Raw genomic sequence first — 24,393 nt, 5'->3', positions numbered from 1 at the left:
CATGGTAAATAATCACGCATTTCCCCAAAAACAAGGGCTCTCATGTAAAACCTGATCTCTGATGATTCAAAATTTACTATGAAGAATCCCTTTGAGCATAAGTGAATCTCATAGTTTACTGTCCAAGTCGTAAAGATCCACAAGTTTTGGCCTGAAACCATTGAACCTACAAATGATTGCCTGGGATTGATAGGTTGTACAAATATTATTGATCTCTGCTAGTTCTAATGTCATTTTCAGAATATCATTCATTTTCTCTACAATATAGGGCCCAAGAGTGTTAAGGGTTTGTTTAGGTTTACCTGATGCTGCAAGCTTTCCTTTGAGGGCATCTTTGAATGATGTAGATCCATTATTTTGTCCATTGGCTAACCTTAGGCCATTAGGGATATTGGATCCTACTGAACCCCCCCGTAACCTCAGGTTAATAATGATAAAGAAATTTTGTTCTATGCCATAGTCTTGTAAGCACCTTTGGTCCTCCATGGATCTGCTCGCATAGATCAGGTTTTGCAATTTCGTTGGAATACCAAATTTTTGATAAATATCCAGTTTCATATATTGCACCAGTGAATCCATTCAAATCCACGCAATGATCGACTTTCTTGTTTGGGTTTGTGCAAAATTTTAGAAATATGGATCTTTTCCAAAAACACAAGTTTTCTCATATCTTATTGATGGATCCGCAGAGGACCCATCATTATTGCTCGTTTATTCATAAAAATCGATAGATCGATGGGTACCCCTTCTCCCAGTAGAGTAATCTACCAAATCTAGGTCGCCAGGGTAGCAAACAGTCGAAAAACACTTTCATTTGCTTTAAATGGTTTCTAACAAAGAGATCAGCTTTCCCTACCATGTTCCATCCTTGATTTTATTTGCATGCTTTGTTCCTTATAAGCAGATGATACCACAACCACCATGGGGCTCAAGAACCCCGATAAATATCATATTGCTGCAAGAAAAAATGTATTGGATCCAAGGACGTGTTGGGGAAAGTCAACTCCCTGAAAATTACATCCGAAAAAATTAGCACTCGCTCCTATGAGATTGACTTTGCGGATGAGGAGTCTAGTATTTGAAATCGAGATGATCTGTCTCCTCACGAGTCCCACAAGGTGTTTAAAGTCTAAGCCCTACTGAAAATCTCCACACGCCTCGGAGAAAAAGAGTGTATCATTTCAGAAGTTCTCATATTGTTCATATGCCCCACCTGCATGGACAAAAACTCTTAAAAATTCGAGCACTTGATCATGGAATTGACGCATATCTGTGGATCGAGCTAACATGAAAAAACCCCCGGCCGAATAGAGGTAATCCCATGAGAGTTGCATGAAGTCATCACATTCTGAGAAGCCTGTGGCAATGAAACCATGATCGCCATTTCCCCCCTGCAACTCTTACTCCGTTTATTATTATTTTTATTTAAAAAAATATATATATATATAACCATAAAATTAAAATTACATAAGCAATATCATTCAATAAATAAAAAAGTTAAAAGAAAGTAAAGTTTCTTAATGAATGGAGTCACGGGAGGCATAAGTAATAGACGAGTTCATGCAAACGATACGAGAAGAGTTAACATATTTAGGCAAGAATAACCCAAAGCTTTTATGGCAAGAACTTCAACCAAGGAAGAAGCAAATTGAAAATAATATTACAGTCAATCAATGGTTTGAATATGCAAGACAAGTCTATGAGAAAGAATTAGAGGCTAAGCCTCCCCCCATGATCAACACAACTACAAACCTCTTCATGTTACAAAAGGTATAGATTGGAATTAAGAAGCTGAAAACAGGAAAGGCAAGGGACTTGGTTGAACTTCAAGAAAAGTATATAAAATGTGGAATGAACACTCTTGCACCACACATCATGGAAATATTCAACAAGGATTCCCAAGAGACTAGACAACTAGCCTATCAATACCCCTTTTTAAAAGTGGAGACATTAATAATCCTTCTAATTATAGAACCGTTATGATCAATCCTTTGTTTGCAAAGTTTTTTTGGAGCATGGTAGAAAAAAAAATCAATAAGTGGGAAGAAGTAAAAGACAAGACAACAAAAGGACAAGCATGTTTTAGGCTGAAGCATTCTATAGTGGATGATGGTATCATATTAAGACACATTATTGAAAATGTTTGGGGGGACAAAGAAGAAGTATCATGTTGCTTTGTTGACTTCAAAAGGCATTTGACACAGTCCCTAGAGATAAGTTGTGGCGTAGAATGGAAGAACTTGAAATTACTTTGAATTATAGAACCGTTGTCCATATACTTTATGAAGAGGTTAAAGTCAAAATTAGAAGCTCAACGAGTATTTTAGAAAGCTTTAGAAGTGACATTGGAGTCAAGCAAGGTTGCCCACTATCCCTTACTCTTTTAGGTTTATATATTGATAAACTGGAAGAATGGATAAATCTGCAAGGTGGAGATGGTGTTTGGTTGGGGGAGTTTGTGATAAAGCTTCTTTTATATGCTCATGATCTTATATTGATTGCTAAATCGACCCATGGATTGCAGATGAACCTATATGCCTTTGAGCATTTTTATAGAGCAGTGGGGATGCAAGTAAATACTAGCAAGACCAAAATAATGATTTTCTCTAATAGAAGGAAGTAGAGCCAACATACGTTCTTCTTTGAAGGCAACATTCTTGAAGAAGTAAATGAGTACAAGTACCTCAGGATTGATTTCAACAACAAAGTTAATTGGGAGGACTGTAGAAAGAAGATAATTTTAAGAGGGTGGAAGGCATTATATGCTCTTCAAAACAAAAGTAGAGAGACAAATTTATGGGATTGGAAAATGATTAAAGTGATTTTTTGACTCCTAGTTTGTCCAATGATGCCATATGGGTGTGAATTGTGGGATGGGAGCACCTCCATCTCAAAATGGGAACAAATTGAGAAAATCCAAAAACGCTTGATCATGAGCAAGTTCAAGATAAAAAGTTTGGTACCTTATGAGATAATGTTGAGTGAAACAAGAGAAGCTCCCATCGAAGCAATTTCTATGATGTGGCTCATAAGACATCTAAAAATAATTGAACAAATGGGAGTAGGTAGATGGCCTAATGTTATCTTCAATGAAGGCATGAGTGAAAGAAAGAAAATATGGATGAGACAAAACTACACATGAATGCAAAAATGCAATATCTACCTCAATGCTTATCCCACAAATAAAAAGGAGCTAAAGAATTTTGTTATGGAGAAGTTTCGTAAAGAGTTGGGTAGAAAGAAATACTACACTGAGGAATTCAACCCTATGTGTGATCTCCAACAAAAAAAGTTCATTGGAGCTAACATTCCATGGAGGGCAAAGGTTCTTGTTGCTCAATTAAGAACCAACTCACATAAACTTCGGTGTGAAACAAGATAGTGGAAAAGGCCTAAAGAAGCTTGGGAAGAACGGGTGTGTATGTTTTGCACATACGGGGCAGTGGAATCGAAAGAAAAAAAAATCATTTTTGAATGTGATGCATTCAAAGACATCAGAGAAAGTTATGGGAATATGTTAGCATCGATTTCTTAGCATTGTCTTTTCAGCGAGGGGATTGTTAGAAGGTTGGGCCAATTCATTATCAATTTGAATAAGAAAATAATTAAATTGCAAAAGGCGAAAAAACAGGGAATTGGTGGTCCCATACACTATTTTTAGTCTCGTAAACGTTAAAATATCATTTCACTTAATGAATAGAAGAATTGAGAAACTTTAATAAAAAATGTGAGAGGAGGGGAGCCCATCTTGAGAGTGGGTCCCCTTTCCATCTTACATAGAGCCCCTCCCACTACGTCATACATATGTAATATGAAAGAGCCTATGGGATAATATAAGTGAGATGAGGTCACAATATCCATTCCATCATATTTAATATATAGGTCCTTAGAGCCCCTCCCACTACGTCACGCCTATGTAAAATGAAAGAGCCCGTGGAGTAATATAAGCGGGATGGGATCACAATATCCATTTTTTATCATATATTTTGCATAATAGTTATTATAATGTATAGGAAGCAAAATTTTAATATATAGTTTTAATATGTATACAAGTTTCTAGTGGTGGTTTTGTATAATAGTTAATTAAAATAAAATAAATTTAATAACTAATGAAACAAAATAATATTATTTACAAATTTATTAAATTAATTACAATTAATTTAGGTTAGTTAAATAAATAATAAATTTATAATATTTACAAATTAATTAATTAAATAATTTTATTTATATATTTTTCAAATTAATTAAATTTACAAAATAATATAGAATACATTTTTAAGTCTAGGCAGTGAAAATCACTCAAACTTTGAACATGCACCTTGTTCAAACTGTAACTCCAAACTCAACAAAATTAGAGTCATTGGGAAGTCATAGAAAAACCGCACACAATGAAGCATCCAAAGTGGAAAACAAAGATAAGTAAAAATCTTGCAAAATTAACAAAATCAAAGCATGGAATGAGTGATATGACCAAAATTTTCATAGAGGGTCCCTATATATTTTGTAAAAGAATTGGGGGGGGAAGTGAAGCCTCAATACCTCCATGAACCAAATCAACCTATGTTAGAGAAATTTTGCCCCCCACAAGAGAAATGTGGTCTATTCATAAGAAGCTCAACCTCCACGACTTGAACTCGACTGTTGCAAATGAAGTTGGCCTACAATTACTCGACCTCTTCGTACATAAAGAAATTTGACTTCACCAGGATAAGATCTCTAGGGAATAAACTTGACCTAAATAAACAAACTCATCGTGAATGAATAATTTTTCCACCAATGAATTCAAGCCCTATCAACGAAGAATCTAACCTCTACAAATTAGTGCCCAACCTTAACTTAATTTGATCTTCAAAAATAATCTTCGACGCCTGCACAAAAAAAAAATCAGCCTCTACAAGGGGAATCACACCTAAAATTTGACCCTGGATAATGAGAGAAGTAAAGGTTTTTTTGTTATCTTTATGAACACTTGTAAATAAGTCTCTCCAATAAGTGATTATGAGTAGATATGTGTGATCCCTGCTCCTTCGATCTAAAGCACACTTGAGATATTTGAAGTGATCCCCTCTTATCGATTGGCTAGGTTGTACTGTGACAATACTTTAACCTGTTTGGTCTTGTCAGCTAGGCTGGATTTCACACTACCAAAACTATCTTCCTTACACAAGTTCACACCCTTGCGTTCAAGTTTAAAGAGCTCACAATCAATATAAAAGACAATCACCAATGTGTTGATTTTTCAAACATCCTCTAAACTAATAATCACTTCTTATGATTTATCTTAGGTTAATAATTTCTTGCATTCATATTCATCACAAAGAAATTACACAAGGGATGTCAACAATAAAATAAAATGGAAGTTGGGAAGGAAAGATGGAGGGATGTTCTTCATATGAACACTGATATCAGTTTCTTGAATGGGATATCTAAGAGGATCTTCTTCATTGTCATCATCTCCATTCATTTCTTCTACCTTCTTTGCCACCTCTTCTTCTTCTACCTGCAAAAGTGGATGGTGATATGGTTCTTACAACACCACATGATCAAATGGGGTGGTTTGGTGATGGAGAAGTAATTTTTAATGTTTTTATATAAAAAAAATTGAATAAGAATGCTAATGCAATGCAATTTTTAGAAATGAAATATGCTTAATGCAATTTTTGTTTTTGAAGAAATGGATCAACTAGGGAAGAAAGAAATGCATACTTTGACACCTCCCCAACAACGGCGTCAAAAAGTGACGAGCCCCAATATTGCAACAAGAATGCTGCAACTCCCAAGGCTACCAACTTAAATTATCAACCCAGTGTTCATACAAACTTAAGAGGTGTCGACACTATATGTGCAACATGTAATGTGTCCTTTTGTTGATATGATGCAATGTGTTAGTGTCAGTCTTTCCAGCCTTCCTACAGTGATCAAATATGCTCTTACAAAGTGGTCTCAGAGTGTCAAGGTCAAATTTTGTCATTTCAGTGAGTCTTCAAGCAAAATTTGGTCACTAGGCATTAGGTCTAGGGTTTGCCCAAATGTCAGTCCATGTCATCATTCAGCTGAGCCTATCATCATCCAGAGGGTTGTCATTATCATGTCAGTGTCGAATGAGTCATTTTACACCTTATTCATGCTTCAGTTGTGCCTAGGTAAGGTCATTTCCCTCTCCTAGGGTTTTGAAAGCTAATTTCTCTTGGACGGTCAAATCATCGGCAAAACTTGTATCCTGATGTTCATACACCTTCCCCTATCCTTAAAGTACCTTACCAAATGCTTCCCATCCCTTAGATCCGCCAAATTCCTCATTTTTGCACAAACCCTAGTTTCTAGCTACAACCTGGCAATTTTCTAGGTTTGGCCTGTGTTTTGCCCTTTTGGACCCCTTCCCCTCACTCAATCTCTGAGATTCCACTTTCCCCTACTTCCTAACATCCCTCCCTACTCCCCAAAATTTCCCCAAGAATTTAGAAGCCCCTTATCCCCTTCATTTCGCTTCATTTCGACAAAATTCCTTGTTTCACACATCGGGACAAGTTTCACTCAAATGATGTTTCAGAGCAATCAAAGATGAATTTTGGAAACTTGAGAGAGGTTTTTGTCCAAAACATGCCAAGGAAGAAAAACCTCCTTCACTTTTTACACAGGTGTCATGGTTTGAGAGAAATGTCAAGAATATCGTTGCCTCAGGAGAATCAAAGACACCTCTGAAGTGACCTTGGGAAAATCAAGTTTTCTCCTAGACTGGTTGGCCAAATGATTTGCTTGATGGGTAAAATGATAACTAGACACAAATAGCTTTCCAATGAGCTATCATGAGCTCAATTTGGGGTTGAGGAAGGCATTCAAAAGTTGACTGCAACAGCACTCTTCCTTGAGGCAGCCTCATTTGGCACTTTTTGACCAGTCTTGGGAGATTTGATTTTTGACAGGTCAAATGAACTCCAAATTGAAAAATTCCAGTTGGGTTGGAAAGTAGACTCAATGACCTTTCCAACGAGCTATCCTTTACCTGATTCTAACACCGGGAAGGCCTCCAAAAGCTCCTGCAAAAGCGCGCAACCCGTCAGGCACCCTCTGCCAGTGCAAAAATTACACTGGCGCGACTCGTTGGGGATTTCTCCACAGAAATTTGCCAGTGAGCTGCCAAGGAACCACAAGTTGTTAAATTTGTTCAAGGTAGGCTCTCTACACATCATTTTGGTGGTTGGTTATGAATGTAAGCCCTCATGCTTGTGTTTTAACCTCAAATCATGCAAGTGACAAGACACTATATGGCTGCATTGTTAATGTGTAAATGTGCTAGGGTTTGTGTTGTTTCAAGGTATTCCCCTTGGTAAATTGTTTCCCTCCTTCCCTTTTTACTCATATTTGCATTCATATCTATTTTCTCCATGCTATGTTGTAAATAATTGCAAACCCTTTCCCCCTCCCAAAGCATCAAAAACTCAAACCCTACTCTTGCTTCACCATATGCATGCTATAAACATAAAAATTTCTTGGCGAATATGTGAAAGGTTTTGTAAATAAGTTTCCAAATGTCCCCTTGTTACATACATGTATTCCCTTATGTTCACTGTTTATACATGTATTCCCATATGCAGTGATTTTGTAAATGATTCCCTATATCCTTGTTATGTACATGTATGCCTGTATATATGCAAATATTTGTTTGCAATGTATTCCCTAAATTCCCTGTTATTCATATATTCCCAATTCCTTGTGCAAGAGGTCCCTCCCCTAACATTTCCCTCATGTCATTGTCCCCTTGAAACAGCATAGAGTTCAGCACTTTTACAAGCAGAAACAACAGTACATTTTGTCCACTCTGCTCCTCAAACATGTCAGAAACTGAAACATATGAGCAGAGTGATGACCAAGCATCAGTGTCAGAGGTTGAGGTACAAAAGAGACTAGAAGGTGCACAATGGACAATTTCATACCTGGAGCAGCGCAACAAATAGTTGGAGGACGAGAAACTTCTTGATGAGTTGTGGAGCATCCGTAGTGACCGAATCTTGAACCGAAGAAGGCCCGGTGATCTAGTGCCAATGGAGCGGGAGTCTATGCTCATCCAGGAGAACGCACACTTGGAAAGGCTGTTGGCTAAGGCCAACCAAGAGAAGAAATTGCTGAGGAACATGAAAAACCATTATTGGGCAAGAATGCATGTGTGCAAGGCCAAAATGAAGATGTTTCAAAGGCGGTTGTCTGAGGCCCTAAAAGGGAAGAAGAAGACCAATCCACTCTGTATCTTGGCTGAGGCTTCACTCAAAGATCATGGCACTAAATAGCCTAGCCACAACTCAAATCCCAAAAAAAATTGAGAATTTTGGGTAATTTTGGCATTTTTTGGTAATTTACAGGTTTTGGCTCTTTAACGGGTCTCACCCCCGGTGAGACCCTTTGTCATGGCAAGTCCTTTTCACAAAAACTCAGCATTTCCTGATTTTTTATGCAAAGTTACATATGCCCATGGATGGACTTGAGTTTTTATGGAGTTTTGGGCCTCCAGAAGGTCAAAATACATGCAAAATTTGACTTTCTGCCACTTTTTTGAACTGCAGAAAGCTGTCTTGGGAGAATTGGATTTTGACAGGGCAAATGAACTCCAAATTCAAAAATTCTAGTTGGGTTGGAAAGTAGACTCACAGACCTTTCCAACAAGCCCACTTTTGCTCAATTTGGCCACCTGAAAGTGCCTCAAACAGAGCTCCAAAGGGGCGCGACCCGTCAGGCAGGGGGCGTGACCTGTCAGGCAGTTTTTTGCCAGATTGCACTGTACAGCCCAGAAAACGCAGTTTTGACCCAGTTTGACTTTTTGGGGTGGAAGATGATTATCTTTGATGTAATTATTGTAACTCTAAGACACTTTTACTCTTGTTTAACACTTCTAGAAGATTCATTCATGTAAAGGGTAAATATTTAATGAATGGATTGGTTTCCTAGCTTATAGAAGCAAGTTGTTTTGACTGCCTAGATTGTAGTGCTTAGTTTAGAAGTGGTTGAAACAGCTTCTAGGATAGTGAGCTCGACCCATGGAGGCAGGGAAAGAGGTTAGATCATCTATATTATGTACTTTCTTGCTCATTTTCATGGTTGGACTCTTGAGGGAGAAGCTATCATTGTATTATTTCACTGTATCTCTGCAATTTTTGGCTAAGGAAGACCAGGGTTTTGCAGTCCTCTTTGGGATTCTTGTGGACTCATGTGTTGATGGTGTGTTTCTCAATGTTCTTGTAAGTGTGTTTATGTGAATCATTTCCTTTCCTTTACTGCTGCACATTAAACAAATGAAGTGTTAAAGTAAGAATTCATGCTTGCCATGCTCTGCTTTTAAATTTGTTTAATTTCTATGTTTTCTACTGTTTAAGGAGAATTCAAAGTATTATTTGCTCTCCTTAGCTCCTCACCGGTCTTTTCCATCCACTCACCTCAATCAAAGGCATCAATACGGTCTCCTACCTCGCCCCAAAGAACCCCCTGCAGAAACTGTGTCAAATCCCCGCACCCAAAATTGCAATTCCTCAATTTGCCACCAAAAACCCAAAAAACCCCAAATCAACCTTTCTGATCAGTTTACTAGCCTAAAATCAGTGTTAACATATTGGTCATCTCATCCATTGAAGATTTTACCGAGATAGACCGGAGAGAGCCTTCTCCTGCCCCGTAGGGCTAGCTACGAGGCTAAATGGTTTGATGTTGCCTTGAGGTTTACCTTTCTCAGCCTGAGGTGAAATTTCAAGCGCTAACATATTGGCGACCATACTGGGAAGAACAAACTAATCGTCTGCTCATTGACGTGTTGTTTCACAAGTCTTAGACGGAGCCTGAAGATACGCCAGGTAGCCTTCGAAAACGCTCTTGTTTTACATCAGCGTTAGTAGATAAACGCTGCTTCAGTCAATCTCCGTGAGCTTGTGAATACAGCACTTCATTTGCATTTTACCCCAGTACATGTATCGAGTTCAGATCTGATTGTTGATGGTGGACAACGATCAGACACTTGAAAGGCTGAAATCATTCACTTGGCGACTCTAAATCAGTTTTGAGATCAGATCTAAAGACTCCACTGGAGGATGATCCCGACCAGCAGAAACATGAAAGGAGAATATGGCAAGATCAGGTACTCAAGTTGGAATTTCATCCAAGACATTTTGTTCTTTGTCATAAATTATTTCTTCTCTTTTCCCAAGAATGTCAAGAAGGCTTTGCAAAGTATACTATGCTTGAGAAAAGATCCTTGGCCTACAGTTGATTCTTTCCCTTTGAAGATTGTGAATACCGAAGATTTGCATACCTTTGAGCTTAATCAAGATCCTTTTTCCGAATTTTGTGATGACCATCTTCAAATTGATGAGCCCCAAGCAACCAAGACTGATTTTATACCTACTGTACATACCCCTACACCGTGTAAAATTCCAGATCGGTATAAACCTCTTGATTTACCTTCTGTTCTTCATGCTTTCCCCAAAAACTATGATCTATACTTGCCGAGGTTTGATGGTGAAAGTAAGAATGTCAACACTAAGCAACATGTCCAGAATTTTGAGAATTTTCTAGATCTTTTTGAAGTTGATGAAGAAGATGTTAGTATAAGGCTTTTTGCTCTTTCTTTGCAAGCTGAAGTGAAGAGTTGGTTCAAAGCCCTGCCTGATGCAAGCATTTCAGATTTCCAGCAGTTTGTCAAAGTTTTTCTCGACAGGTGGATGATCGGGCAGAACCTTTTCTTGATTGTAGAAGAGTATAACCAGCTGAAAAGATTGCCAGGGGAGACAGTACAACAGTTTTCGGCCAGATTTAATCAAGTTTATTATTCAATGCCAGTTGATATTAGACCTTCTCCTAGATCTGCTCTCTTGCACTATCCGGGTGCCTTTGATCCGGAAATGGAGTTTCAGTTGAGAGAAAGGGACATTGCAACTCTTCATGAGATGCAAAACAGTGCAGTAAATGTAGAGGCTCATCTGCTGATCCGAAGGGCAAGGATGAAGGAAGCAGAGGTGAAAAACATAGATCCGGCCGAATCAACATCTCTAGAGGTGAAGCTTGACATTTTGGTAAGTGCAGTGGAAAAGATGATGGACAAGATCAACGCAAGGAATGATTATGATGTTCAAGCTCATGGCTCGCTGATTGAAGAAGAACAAGTTGCTGACCCAAAACATTTTGTTTCTGATCCCAGTTGTCATAGTGATTGTTTTATAGATCATTGTGAAGAAGAAAGAACTGTTGATATGCATGCTTGATGATGTGTTTTATAGTGATGATTTGCCTCATTTTGATCAGTATGATGATGATTATGTTCTCCAAACAAAAGCTAATCTTACAGACAAATCAGCAGCTAGTTTGTGGGAGGAAGAAGTTCATTTTCAGCAGCTTGAATACAATGTTCAGCCATCACATATTAGCTATGACAGTGACGAGGAAAGTGCAGCAAATTTTGAAGTAAGTGAAGGATCTTTACCTTTTTGTTTTGATTCATGTCAATTCATTAAAGACAACTTCCATGAAATTAGAAATTAGTTGTCAACAAGTCTTGATCTAGACCATCTTGGAGGCAATAAAAACCTTGTTCCAGACTTCTCATATTCAGATTTGCAGCCCCCAAATGCCATTGGTTTTCAAGTTGCAGATGAAAGCATGGAAGCTGACATATTTGATCAAATGATACAAGAAGGTGACTCCGTACCATTCTGTTTTGAATCATTTCAGTTTTTGAAGGGTAGAGTGCATAGTAAATCTTCAAATGAACAGCCTATAACAAATCAACAATCTCTCAGTGTAAATGTTGAGGATGAGACAGATGACAACATTCTTGAGCAGCCTGTAGCATCAGATTTGCAGCTACCAAATGAAATTGAAAGGCAGATTACAGATGAAGTTGTAGCAGCCGAAATACATGATTTGATGATACAGGAAGATTCTATACCCTTTTGTTTTGAAGCATTTCAGTTTATAAGGCAGAATTCTCATAAAATCTCTCAAGAACAAGATGAACATCTAGAAGGATGTCATACATTTTCAATGGATACATTGCAGCAGTCTTTTCAAGTTTTTCATGATCCAATAGCTGATGTTTTGGATGAGTTTTGCAGTCAAAGTCTTTCTCCATTGACCACATGTGAGCTTGAAACATGTGTTGATATGAATTTGATCCGGCAGCTGGTTTCTTTGTCATTTTCAGCAAAGGTCTCATCACAAGGCTTAGATCAAAGTTCGCATTCATGGTATGAGGAAAAGAGAAGTAATCCATTCGATGAGCTAAGTTCCAGTGTGCTTGAATTTCAAGATCCTTATGCAGTGTTTTTGGAGGTGGATAGAGAATTCATATCATTCAACGGATCTATTTCTAAGTTGTCATGGGAGTTGCCTTTCAGTAGTTCTCTTTTGTTGTTCATAAGTGAGCACTTGTGGAGAATTCAACCAGCAGACGTGATACTTACTTGGTTGCATTGGTTGTTTCATTTCACTTGATCAGGTGATGAATGAAACTGTTAGAGTAGGTTGTGATGAATAAGCTCCACTTTGAGCATCATTTTCAGTTTGTCGGTTGTGTTTAAGTATTGAGTCAGTTTTTAGTTGAGTGAGAGTCAATTTGTGTTGTCAAGTCATTAGTTTTCAGTCATGCATTTCAGCTTGAGTTTTTGACTCCATCGCCCAATGGTTGAAAACACTGGTCTGCTCTCCCAAAGGTCTACGGTTCTTGGCACCTCCAAGGAGCTATCATCCCCATTGGAGCCAACGTTAGTGTCAGTCTTTCCAGCCTTCCTACAGTGATCAAATATGCTCTTACAAAGTGGCCTTAGAGTGTCAAGGTCAAATTTTGTCATTTCAGTGAGTCTTCAAGCAAAATTTGGTCACTAGGCATTAGGTCTAGGGTTTGCCCAAATGTCAGTCCATGTCATCATTCAGCTGAGCCTATCATCATCCAGAGGGTTGTCATTATCATGTCAGTGTCGAATGAGTCATTTTACACCTTATTCATGCTTCAGTTGTGCCTAGGTAAGGTCATTTCCCTCTCCTAGGGTTTTGAAAGCTAATTTCTCTTGGATGGTCAAATCATCGGCAAAACTTGTATCCTGATGTTCATACACCTTCCCCTATCCTTAAAGTACCTTACCAAATGCTTCCCATCCCTTAGATCCGCCAAATTCCTCATTTTTGCACAAACCCTAGTTTCTAGCTACAACCTGGCAATTTTCTAGGTTTGGCCTGTGTTTTGCCCTTTTGGACCCCTTCCCCTCACTCAATCTCTGAGATTCCACTTTCCCCTACTTCCTAACATCCCTCCCTACTCCCCAAAATTTCCCCAAGAATTTAGAAGCCCCTCATCCCCTTCATTTCGCTTCATTTCGACAAAATTCCTTATTTCACACATCGGGACAAGTTTCACTCAAATGATGTTTTAGAGCAATCAAAGATGAATTTTGGAAAACTGAGAGAGGTTTTTGTCCAAAACATGCCAAGGAAGAAAAACCTCCTTCACTTTTTACACAGGTGTCATGGTTTGAGAGAAATGTCAAGAATATCGTTGCCTCAGGAGAATCAAAGACACCTCTGAAGTGACCTTGGGAAAATCAAGTTTTCTCCTAGCTTGGTTGGCCAAATGATTTTCTTGATGGGTAAAATGATAACTAGACACAAATATATTTCCAATGAGCTATCATGAGCTCAATTTGGGGTTGAGGAAGGCATTCAAAAGTTGACTGCAACAGCACTCTTCCTTGAGGCAGCCTCATTTGGCACTTTTTGACCAGTCTTGGGAGATTTGATTTTTGACAGGTCAAATGAACTCCAAATTGAAAAATTCTAGTTGGGTTGAAAATTAGACTCAAAGACCTTTCCAACAAGCTATCCTGCACCTGATTCTGACACCGGGAAGGCCTCCAAAAGCTCATGCAAAAGCGCGCGACCCGTTAGAGGCACGCGACCCGTCAAGCACCCTCTGCCAGTGCAAAAATTACACTGGCGCGACCCGTCAGGGGCGCGCGACCCGTTGGGGATTTCTCCACAGAAATTTGCCAGTGAGCTGCCAAGGAACCACAAGTTGTTAAATTTGTTCAAGGTAGGCTCTCTACACATCATTTTGGTGGTTGGTTATGAATGTAAGCCCTCATGCTTGTGTTTTAACCTCAAATCATGCAAGTGACAAGACACTATATGGCTGCATTGTTAATGTGTAAATGTGCTAGGGTTTGTGTTGTTTCAAGGTATTCCCCTTGGTAAATTGTTTCCCTCCTTCCCTTTTTACTCATATTTGCATTCATATCTATTTTCTCCATGCTATGTTGTAAATAATTGCAAACCCTTTCCCCCTCCCAAAGCATCAAAAACTCAAACCCTACTCTTGCTTCACCATATGCATGCTATAAACATAAAAATTTCTTGGCGAATATGTGAAAGTTTTTGTAAATAAGTTTCCAAATGTCCCCTTGTTACATACATGTATTCCCTTATGTTCACTGTTTATACATGTATTCCCATATGCAGTGATTTTGTAAATGATTCCCTATATCCTTGTTATGTACATGTATGCCTGTATATATGCAAATATTTGTTTGCAATGTATTCCCTAAATTCCCTGTTATTCATATATTCCCAATTCCTTGTGCAAGAGGTCCCTCCCCTAACATTTCCCTCATGTCATTGTCCCCTTGAAACAGCATAGAGTTCAGCACTTTTACAAGCAGAAACAACAGTACATTTTGTCCACTCTGCTCCTCAAACATGTCAGAAACCGAAACATATGAGCAGAGTGATGACCAAGCATCAGTGTCAGAGGTTGAGGTACAAAAGAGACTAGAAGGTGCACAATGGACAATTTCATACCTGGAGCAGCGCAACAAATAGTTGGAGGACGAGAAACTTCTTGATGAGTTGTGGAGCATCCGTAGTGACCGAATCTTGAACCGAAGAAGGCCCGGTGATCTAGTGCCAATGGAGCGGGAGTCTATGCTCATCCAGGAGAATGCACACTTGGAAAGGTTGTTGGCTAAGGCCAACCAAGAGAAGAAATTGCTGAGGAACATGAAAAACCATTATTGGGCAAGAATGCATGTGTGCAAGGCCAAAATGAAGATGTTTCAAAGGCGGTTGTCTGAGGCCCTAAAAGGGAAGAAGAAGACCAATCCACTCCGTATCTTGGTTGAGGCTTCACTCAAAGATAATGGCACTAAATAGCCTAGCCACAGCTCAAATCCCAAAAAAATTTGAGAATTTTGGGTAATTTTGGCATTTTTTGGTAATTTACAGGTTTTGGCTCTTTAACGGGTCTCACCCCCGGTGAGACCCTTTGTCATGGCAAGTCCTTTTCACAAAAACTCAGCATTTCCTGATTTTTTATGCAAAGTTACATATGCCCATGGATGGACTTGAGTTTTTATGGAGTTTTGGGCCTCCAGAAGGTCAAAATACATGCAAAATTTGACTTTCTGCCACTTTTTTGAACTGCAGAAAGCTGTCTTGGGAGAATTGGATTTTGATAAGGCAAATGAACTCCAAATTCAAAAATTCCAGTTGGGTTGGAAAGTAGACTCACAGACCTTTCCAACAAGCCCACTTTTTCTCAATTTGGCCACCTGCAAGTGCCTCAAACAGATCTCCAAAGGGGCGCGACCCGTCAGGCAGGGGGGCGCGACCTGTCAGGCGGTTTTTTGCCAGATTGCACTGTACAGCCCAGAAAACGCAGTTTTGACCCAGTTTGACTTTTTGGGGTGGAAGATGATTATCTTTGATGTAATTATTGTAAATCTAAGATGCTTTTACTCTTGTTTAACACTTCTAGAAGATTCATTCATGTAGAGGGTAAATATTTAATGAATGGATTGGTTTCCTAGCTTATAGAAGCAAGTTGTTTTGACTGCCTAGATTGTAGTGCTTAGTTTAGAAGTGGTTGAAACAGCTTCTAGGATAGTGAGCTCGACCCATGGAGGCAGGGAAAGAGGTTAGATCATCTATATTATGTACTTTCTTGCTCATTTTCATGGTTGGACTCTTGAGGGAGAAGCTATCATTGTATTATTTCACTGTATCTCTGCAATTTTTGGCTAAGGAAGACCAGGGTTTTGCAGTCCTCTTTGGGATTCTTGTGGACTCATGTGTTGATGGTGTGTTTCTCAATGTTCTTGTAAGTGTGTTTATGTGAATCATTTCCTTTCCTTTACTGCTGCACATTAAACAAATGAAGTGTTAAAGTAAGAATTCATGCTTGCCATGCTCTGCTTTTAAATTTGTTTAATTTCTATGTTTTCTACTGTTTAAGGAGAATTCAAAGTATTATTTTCTCTCCTTAGCTCCTCACCGGTCTTTTCCATCCACTCACCTCAATCAAAGGCATCAATACGGTCTCCTACCTCGCCCCAAAGAACCCCCTGCAGAAACTGTGTCAAATCCCCGCACCAAAAATTGCAATTCCTCAATTTGCCACCAAAAACCCAAAAAACCCCAAATCAACCTTTCTGATCAGTTTACTAGCCTAAAATTAGTGTTAACATATTGGTCATCTCATCCATTGAAGATTTTACCGAGATAGACCGGAGAGAGCCTTCTCCTGCCCCGTAGGGCTAGCTACGAGGCTAAATGGTTTGATGTTGCCTTGAGGTTTACCTTTCTCAGCCTGAGGTGAAATTTCAAGTGCTAACACAATGTAGTGAATATCATGAAATCAAACACTGGCCTAATTGTAGAATGTAAAAATTGCATTTAAAAGGAAACCTAGTCCATGGAATGGAAATAATAGTGCTTGAAATATAAACCCTAGCTTATGAATAAAGAAAGTAAACTAATCTAACATGCTTGAAGCAAAGAGAATGGTATCTATCATTGCATTCCAGATAGGTTAGATCCATTGATAGAGTTCATTAGACACTTCATGTGGCAATCAAACTCGTGAGCCCTCGAGGAAAGGCGAAAAGGAAGAGATGCTCTGGTTTTCTTTGGTCTTGGACTCGCTCCCTGCTCGAGAATCAATGTTGGAAATTCTTCGATGACACGTTCCTTTGAGTGCATGATTCCTAGTTGTGCCTGCATGGTCTCGATCTATTTGATGGAATTTCTTTATCTATTCACGCTGAAAAGGTCGTGAGTGGAGTCAGGCACAAAGCAAGAAATCATTATTGTGCTATCCAATTCATAAATTTGTCCATTAACCCAAATTGTTGAGATGTGTTGCAGGGATAAAAGGGCAAGTCCTAAGTGGTCTTTAGTCTTCCTCGATCATGTATTTAGAGCCTAGGAGTCATTATTCAAGCCTAAGATACAAAAAACAATCTTTTGGAGCAGATATGGTCAAGTTTACACATGCTACAAGACTACTACATGACTTCTATAGGACTGCTACAAGACTGGTACAGGAGTAGCAGGATTGCTACAAGATGAGATAACTTATTGAATTCCCAAGTAAATCAAATGAAAATGAGATGGGAATATTTTTTTTATTAATTAGGATTTCCTAGGACTCTATTCCAAGTGGAATCACTCCAAAATACCCTATTACACGTGCTAAAAAGTAGCAGAAAATTACCACTCTAAAAATCAGAAATTCAAGAACTAGCGAGCTATTTAACCTACCAAATGCCTAACCTAATCAAGCGAAAATGCTATGGGGTAATTTTTTTTATTAACTTGAATGTTTTTATGACTCAATACAAGTGGAATAATTTCAAATGAAGTTCATTAATACATTCTAAAAAATAATAGAAAATCACTACTGCTACAAGGGACTTCCAGAAATTCTAGATTCGTGAACTAGTAAACCAATCCAAGTAGCTCAATGATGAATATGACTTTTCAAAGTTGTTTTAAGGATGCATCATGCTTGTGACTGATGCATCATGCTTGTGACTATGTAAATAACCTACAAAAAAATCACTTCAATCATTTAACCAATATGAACTACAATAAAATAAGCATGAATAGTAAATGCAAAAATAAGAGATGCAAGTGAAAAAGACATTCAAAGGAAATAAATAAATTGTACAAGAGGGCTCTGAGGCTCCTGGGATAGCCAAACCCAAGGAAAATTAGAGTCCTATGAAGGAAACCAAGCTTTAGAAGCTAAAAATGACACCAAACTTCATTATTTGAATCAATCCAACTACATCCCTGCTAGAAATGAAAGTGGAGCTATTAAATAACACATTTTCTCCACAAGTAGATTAAGAAATAAATGCCCCTAGAGGAAAATTCGAATTCATACTTATACAAAGTGATGAGGAATCATTCTCATTTAAAGCAGACAACTTTCCCCTCCAAAATCCCTCAAAAAGTGGATTTATTTCCCAACACTAGGAATTTGCATTAAATGACAAAGAAGACATTCCTAGATTTTCTCAATCAGTGGAGCTCCAGAATTTGCTAATAATTTAATGATATTTTGTTAATTTATTATCCAATCTTGGTCCAGTACGAAGAAATTCCCTATATTATCTCATTCAAAATTTACTCAATATTATGCAAAAATAAATAATATTATGCACATAATATGCAATTATCTGTAAACGTTTCTAAGAACATTTTAAAGCGCCTTTTTTTTTAAGATAGTTTCTATTAATTCAAAATATGGCATTTACATTCGGAGTGGGGTGTCTCCAGCATGAGGCTCTTACACCAGTTACAAACGTTCCTTTTACAATAGTTACAAAAAAATCCCCTTCTTCTGGACTGAAACGAGAGATCAAAATATGGTATTTACATTCAGAGTGGGGTGTCTCCAGCATGAGGCTCTTACACCAGTTACAAACATTCATTTTACAATAGTTACAAAAAATTCCCCTTCTTTTGGGCTGAAACAAGAGATGGAAGTTCTGCTTTCCAGTTGTACAAAATTTACCATTGACCTCAGAGGGCGAGAACTCTAAGTGACTTGTGAAACCAAACCATAGAGAGTATCATTACTGCAAAGAGTGCGATAGACATGTGGAGATTGCCAAAGATATGTAAAAAAAAAACATAAATCGATTCATTAATCAATGTTGTCCAAGGGATCATCCTCCAACCCAATGCGCTTCTCTGGAGAGATACCAATTAGGGTGTCCACAACAGCCTGGTGACTGGTGGATGCACCTGTTATCTCTTTCTTGATGCTTAGATTGCCACTGTCATTGCCCTGCATGGTGGTTATGCGACGCTTGAGCAAGGTGTAGTGGGGTAAGTCCCTTGTAACGAAATGCTTGTGGTGGACTGATTCCACATAGACAGTGAATTTATCATTCAACATGTCTAGCTTGGCCTCTAATGCTTCAGAATTTTTAGACTGTCCTTGCAGTGCGAGGCCGAGTATGGTTTTGAGTTGCCATGAGAGCTCGATGGTGCCACTGTATGAATTCTCCATGGACCAAGTGAGGCCAAGGTCGAGTATCCACTCAAATTGAGCATCTACCTCTTCCGTGATCACCCACCTTCTTATGTTTTGCGCTTGGAGCTCCAGATTGTGAATGTGGTCTTGACTTTCAGGGTTAACAAATATAGCGTAATTAAGGGTTGTTGTTATCGCCGATATCTCTAATCTTATGCAGGGTTGCATGTAGGGGTTTTCCCACCTTTCATTGTTGTGGTCATGACCATGGTGGGGGGCAGGGGCCAAGCCACGACAAGAAGCCATGATAGGGATGGTAGGGGAATCAGGAGGAAAACCAGGGCAGAGGTAATGAACGCGAAGGTTCGAGGAAGAAAAGAGTAGTGGGGAAGAGCGAGCAGGTTAGGGTATCATAGGACGAGTGGACAGTCAAGGTAGAAGGGAAAGAGGAAACCATGAATGAGCCATTAATTATGGCCAATGTGAGGTATAGAGCAGTCAGGAGAGAGCAAGAAACGATACTGGTCGAGGGATCAGGTAGGTGATGGTTATGAAATATCGTTGCGATATGGGATTTTCCTATCTCATTCAAAGAATTGGGAAAGATGTGGTGTGAGGAATTCATTATGAGGGGATGTGGGGATTGTATCGATCTTGTCCTGGAGATTGACAGGTGATCTCATTATTGAGAGCTTCCCGTACTTCTTTGTCATTGTTGTTTAAAGCCTCACAATACTGATGGAGAGGTCAATCCTCCAGGTCCCTCCATGTAAGGGAGTGAATTCTTGTGCTATCAGTTGTACCTTCATCGACCAACCTGTCAGCCATGCTATTAGCCATCCATTTGACTGCCTGGAAGTGGAGCCCACTCAGCTCTCCGACGTGCCGATTGATGTGATGCAGGGTCTTGTTGAGCCTCTAGTTGTTTGTTACCTTGGTGATTGTCATGCCTTGTTGAAGCTTCTAATGAGCATGGGTAGCTAGAGTAGAATCGCCTTCCATGATGAGTGGACAGAATCCTTGGACTTTGGCAATGCCAAGACCATGTTCTAGAGCATGGATTTTAGTTGCATTGTTAGTAGATATGCCCAGGATACCCTTTTATAACCATATTATCTCTCCTTTTGAGTTCCTGAAAAACTCCACCAAAACTTGTAGCTCCTGGATTGCCTTTAGGAGCTCCATTGTAATTCAATTTGAGGATGTCTTTATCTCGAGGATGCCAATGACAAGGAGCAACCTGTTTTGCTATCGTCGGAGTCATGTTATTTTGATGGGGAGGGTGTAGCTCGAGAAGTTGCAATATCCTTTTATCATCAGGACGAGGGGGGTCACTGAAGTTTGGAATTTGGAGATGGCGACCGATTCCCATATTATTTGTTTAATTTAGGTGAGGATACTCTCTTCTGACCTTTTTTCCTCTATGAAATTCTAGCATTTCGCTCTTTCCAAACTACCCAGCATAAAGTATTTGGGATAATGTTCCAGGCCCTGTTAACCATTGGATGTGGGGAAAATGAAGTTCTCTAATTGTCTCGAGTGTCGAGGATGGAAGCCTTATCCCTGTGAGAAGTTCTGAATACAACCTCAACCCAATGCCAAAGTCTGTTGGTGTAATCACAATTGTTCAGGAGATGGTTTAATGTTTCCTTGTTCTCTTCACAGAGAGGGCATCTTGAAGGACCCTTAAATCCTCTTCTCCATAAATGGTCTAATGTTAAAATCTTCATCTACATGGTTAGCCATAGTAAAAGGATAATTTTGTGCCATAATTGTCTGCTCCATATAGTTTTCTATTTTTGCTGAGGCTGAAGTTGATAATGGTTTTCCATATAACCATAGGCTTCCGTGAGATTGAAATGCCCTGTTGAATTTTTACCCCATATGATCTTGTCTTATGCTCTATCAAATTAGATTTGTCTTTCTTGAATGGCAGTGGCAAAGGTGTTCCAATCAAAGCCTATGGGCAGAGGTTCCCAAGCTTTAGCTTCCATCCATTCTCACCATCTTTCCATTCTGGTGTTTGGCTTCCAGTAATGAGCAACCTTGTGTTTGCCTTTTCTTTCATAGCAGTGCGAAGCAAGGCGAACTGGTCCCTATTTAGGTTGGGTAGTTGCTACCAGGAATCTTCCCAAAAGAGGGCTTTTTCTCCATTACCAATCTCCAAAAAGTTGTGCTTTTGAATGATAACCTTATTCTCCCAAGCTTGATTCCAAATCGCCAAACCTTTGATGTTGTCTGTAAGCCTGATGAGATCATCATTTGAGTGAGTAGGTGCATATTTTTCCCTCCATATGAGGCCCGAAGGTGTTTGTGGGTTGTATAGCCAACACCACCAGATCTTGGCTCATAAGGCTTTTCCAAGAATGTCTAGATCCCTCAAACCCAACCCTCCAACATGTTTTGGTTTGTAGACATTCTCCCGGGCTAAAAGAGCCATTTTTTTTTAGTGTCTGAGCCCCTCCATAAAAATTTTCTTTGGATGCATCTGATGGCATTAGTAATTGACTTGGGGACAGCTAGAGTAGGAAACATAGACATGGGCATTGCCTGCAGCACTGATTTAAACAGGACCAATCTACCTGCCAAATTAATGGAGTGAAATGTCTAGTTGACAAGTCTTTTGTAAAGTTTTTTGAGAAGGTCCTCCCAATTGGATTTTTTGAAAGATTTGTAGGTCAAAGGGACACCCAGATATCTGGAGGGAAGAGAACATCTTTGAAAGCCCAAAGTTCTAGTGATATTTCTTTGAATGGAAATGGGAGTATTGGAGAAGATAGTTTAGATTTTTCCAGGTTGATAGAAGTTCCTGAGGAATCCAAAAGATATTTGAGAATTTCTTTGAAAGTGAGAGCTTCTTTGATTGTGGGGATGCCCATTAACAAGGTATCATCTACAAATCATTGATGGGTTGAGGAGGGGGCATTATTATGAAGGTTGAGGCCAACGCAGGAGTTGTTAAGATCAGATTCCCTTAGGGATCTACTTAGGCCTTTGGCCATAATGACGAAGAGGAAGGGAGACAGGGGGTCTCCCTGTCTTATGCCTCTGGAGGGGAAGAAAGGCTTGGAGGGGGAGCCATTGAGAAGGATGGAGAAGAAGGCTCCAGAAACCATGGCCATGATCCAATTTATACAATCCTGATTGAATCCAAAGGCCTTTAGGACTTCCTACATGTAATCCCAGATTATTTTATCAAAGGCCTTCGACATGTCAAGTTGCATCATCATGCCAGGTTTCTTTTGAACTTTGAGGGAGTGAATCAATTCATGAGATAGAATAATGTTGTCCATTATTTGTCTACCCTCCACATAGCCCGATTGGTTTGAGGATATAAGGAGGGGAAGTACAAACTTGATTCAATTGGATATGACCTTAGAGATGATTTTGTAGATTACATTACAGAGGGTAATTGGACAGAGCCGATCCAGAGAATCGACGCCTTCATATTTAGGAATGAGAGTGAGTAAGGTGGATTTAAGGGCTTGTAGAACAATATTTTATTTTATTTTGGAGTCTTCCACTAGAGCATGAACTTCCTTTTTTAAGAAATGCCAATAGGCTTTATAAAAATCAATAGTGAATCTGTCAGGTCCAAGGGCTTTCCCGTTGGGCATAGACATTACAACCTCCTCCACTTCTTGCATTGTTACTTCTCTTAGAAGCATTTTGTTATGGTCTTGGTTGAGGATGGCAGGGATGTTGTGGGTGATTTCGTTGATTGCTCAGGTTCTATCAACTCTGAGCTCCTCTAGAAGATTGTTGAAGTATTCATTTAGTTCATTTGATATCTCCTTGTGGGTATGGACAGTTCTTCCTTCTTTCGATTTGAGGCCAAGGATTTTGTTGTGTCTCTTGTGTTGAATCATGGAGCAATGGAAGAAGGAAGAATTTCATTCACCACCCTTAAGCCATCTGATTCCAAAGTTTCTCCTCCTGTAAGACTCTTTCTTCCCATCTCTTGTGGAGGCTTATTTCTTCCTGTTTCATTTGGTCAACGATGCCATTGTTGATGATTCTTTGTTGGAGATTTTCCATACTATGTTCCAGTTCTTTTTTGCCTTTAAAGATGTTTCCAAAGACCTCTTTATTCCAAAATTTGATTTTATCTTTGATGAACTTTAATTTCTACTAGAATTTATACATTCTTGTACCTGATTAGGGTGGTAGGATTTTCCACCATTCCTTCAGATTTTAAATGAAGTATGGGTGCTCAAGCCATAATGTTTCAAAATGGAAGGGCCGATTTTTGGGGCTAGGCGATATGTTCACTTTTAGTGCTATATGCCAGTGACTTGAACCCATTTGTGGGAGGATGAGAACTTTAGTCTCCCAGGAAGTCATATAGATGCCTTCTAAGAGTAGAAAATGATCAAGCCTAGATTCGATCTGTATTACTCCACCCCTTATGTTGTTCCAAGTGAAGGGGCCATTTATCGTTGGGATATTAATCAGACTAAGTTTTTCAATGGTTTCTTGGAAGACTTCTGAGTCTTTGTCCAACGTACGAATCCCCCCTTTCTTTTCATCTAAATTTAGGACCATATAAAAATCCCCTGCGATGATTTTGTAGGGTAGAGGTATGGTCTCAATGATCTTCATGACCGTTTGTAGCATTTGGATTCTCTCAGCTACCTTTTGGGGAGCATATATGTTTGTAACACATATGTTATGATTGGAACCAATTATATATATAACTATAGTGATGGAGTTTCTTGTCGCAATAGATGAGGATAGCTCATAAAGTGAGCTATTTTATAGTATCAGTTTCCCTCCTATAGTGCCAATTGTTGAGTTGGAGATGTAGCTATAGTTTTTGAAGGAATTATTTTTAAGAGTATTAAGGTTCTTGATGGAAATATTTGTCTCTTGAATGAGAACAATGTTTGGTTGTTCTATGATGAGTCTGTGTTTTCATATTCTTCTTTTTCTTGGACCATTTAGGCCTCTTATATTCCATGAGATACAATTCATTGATAAAGATGGGGGGTTAGAGTGAGAACTTTTACCTTGCCCTCATTGATAATTCGTGCTCCAAGTTCTTGGAGGATATGGCATGTGGTTTTCTTTCCTCTTTTTCTGTTGGGTCCTTTAGGGTTGTACTA

Source organism: Pinus tabuliformis, chromosome X (assembly GCF_031772625.1).
Source record: "Pinus tabuliformis cultivar Carrire ecotype Pingquan chromosome X, CPIR1, whole genome shotgun sequence".
Lineage (NCBI taxonomy): Eukaryota > Viridiplantae > Streptophyta > Pinopsida > Pinales > Pinaceae > Pinus > Pinus tabuliformis.
Note: the sequence above shows the minus strand (reverse complement) of the source record.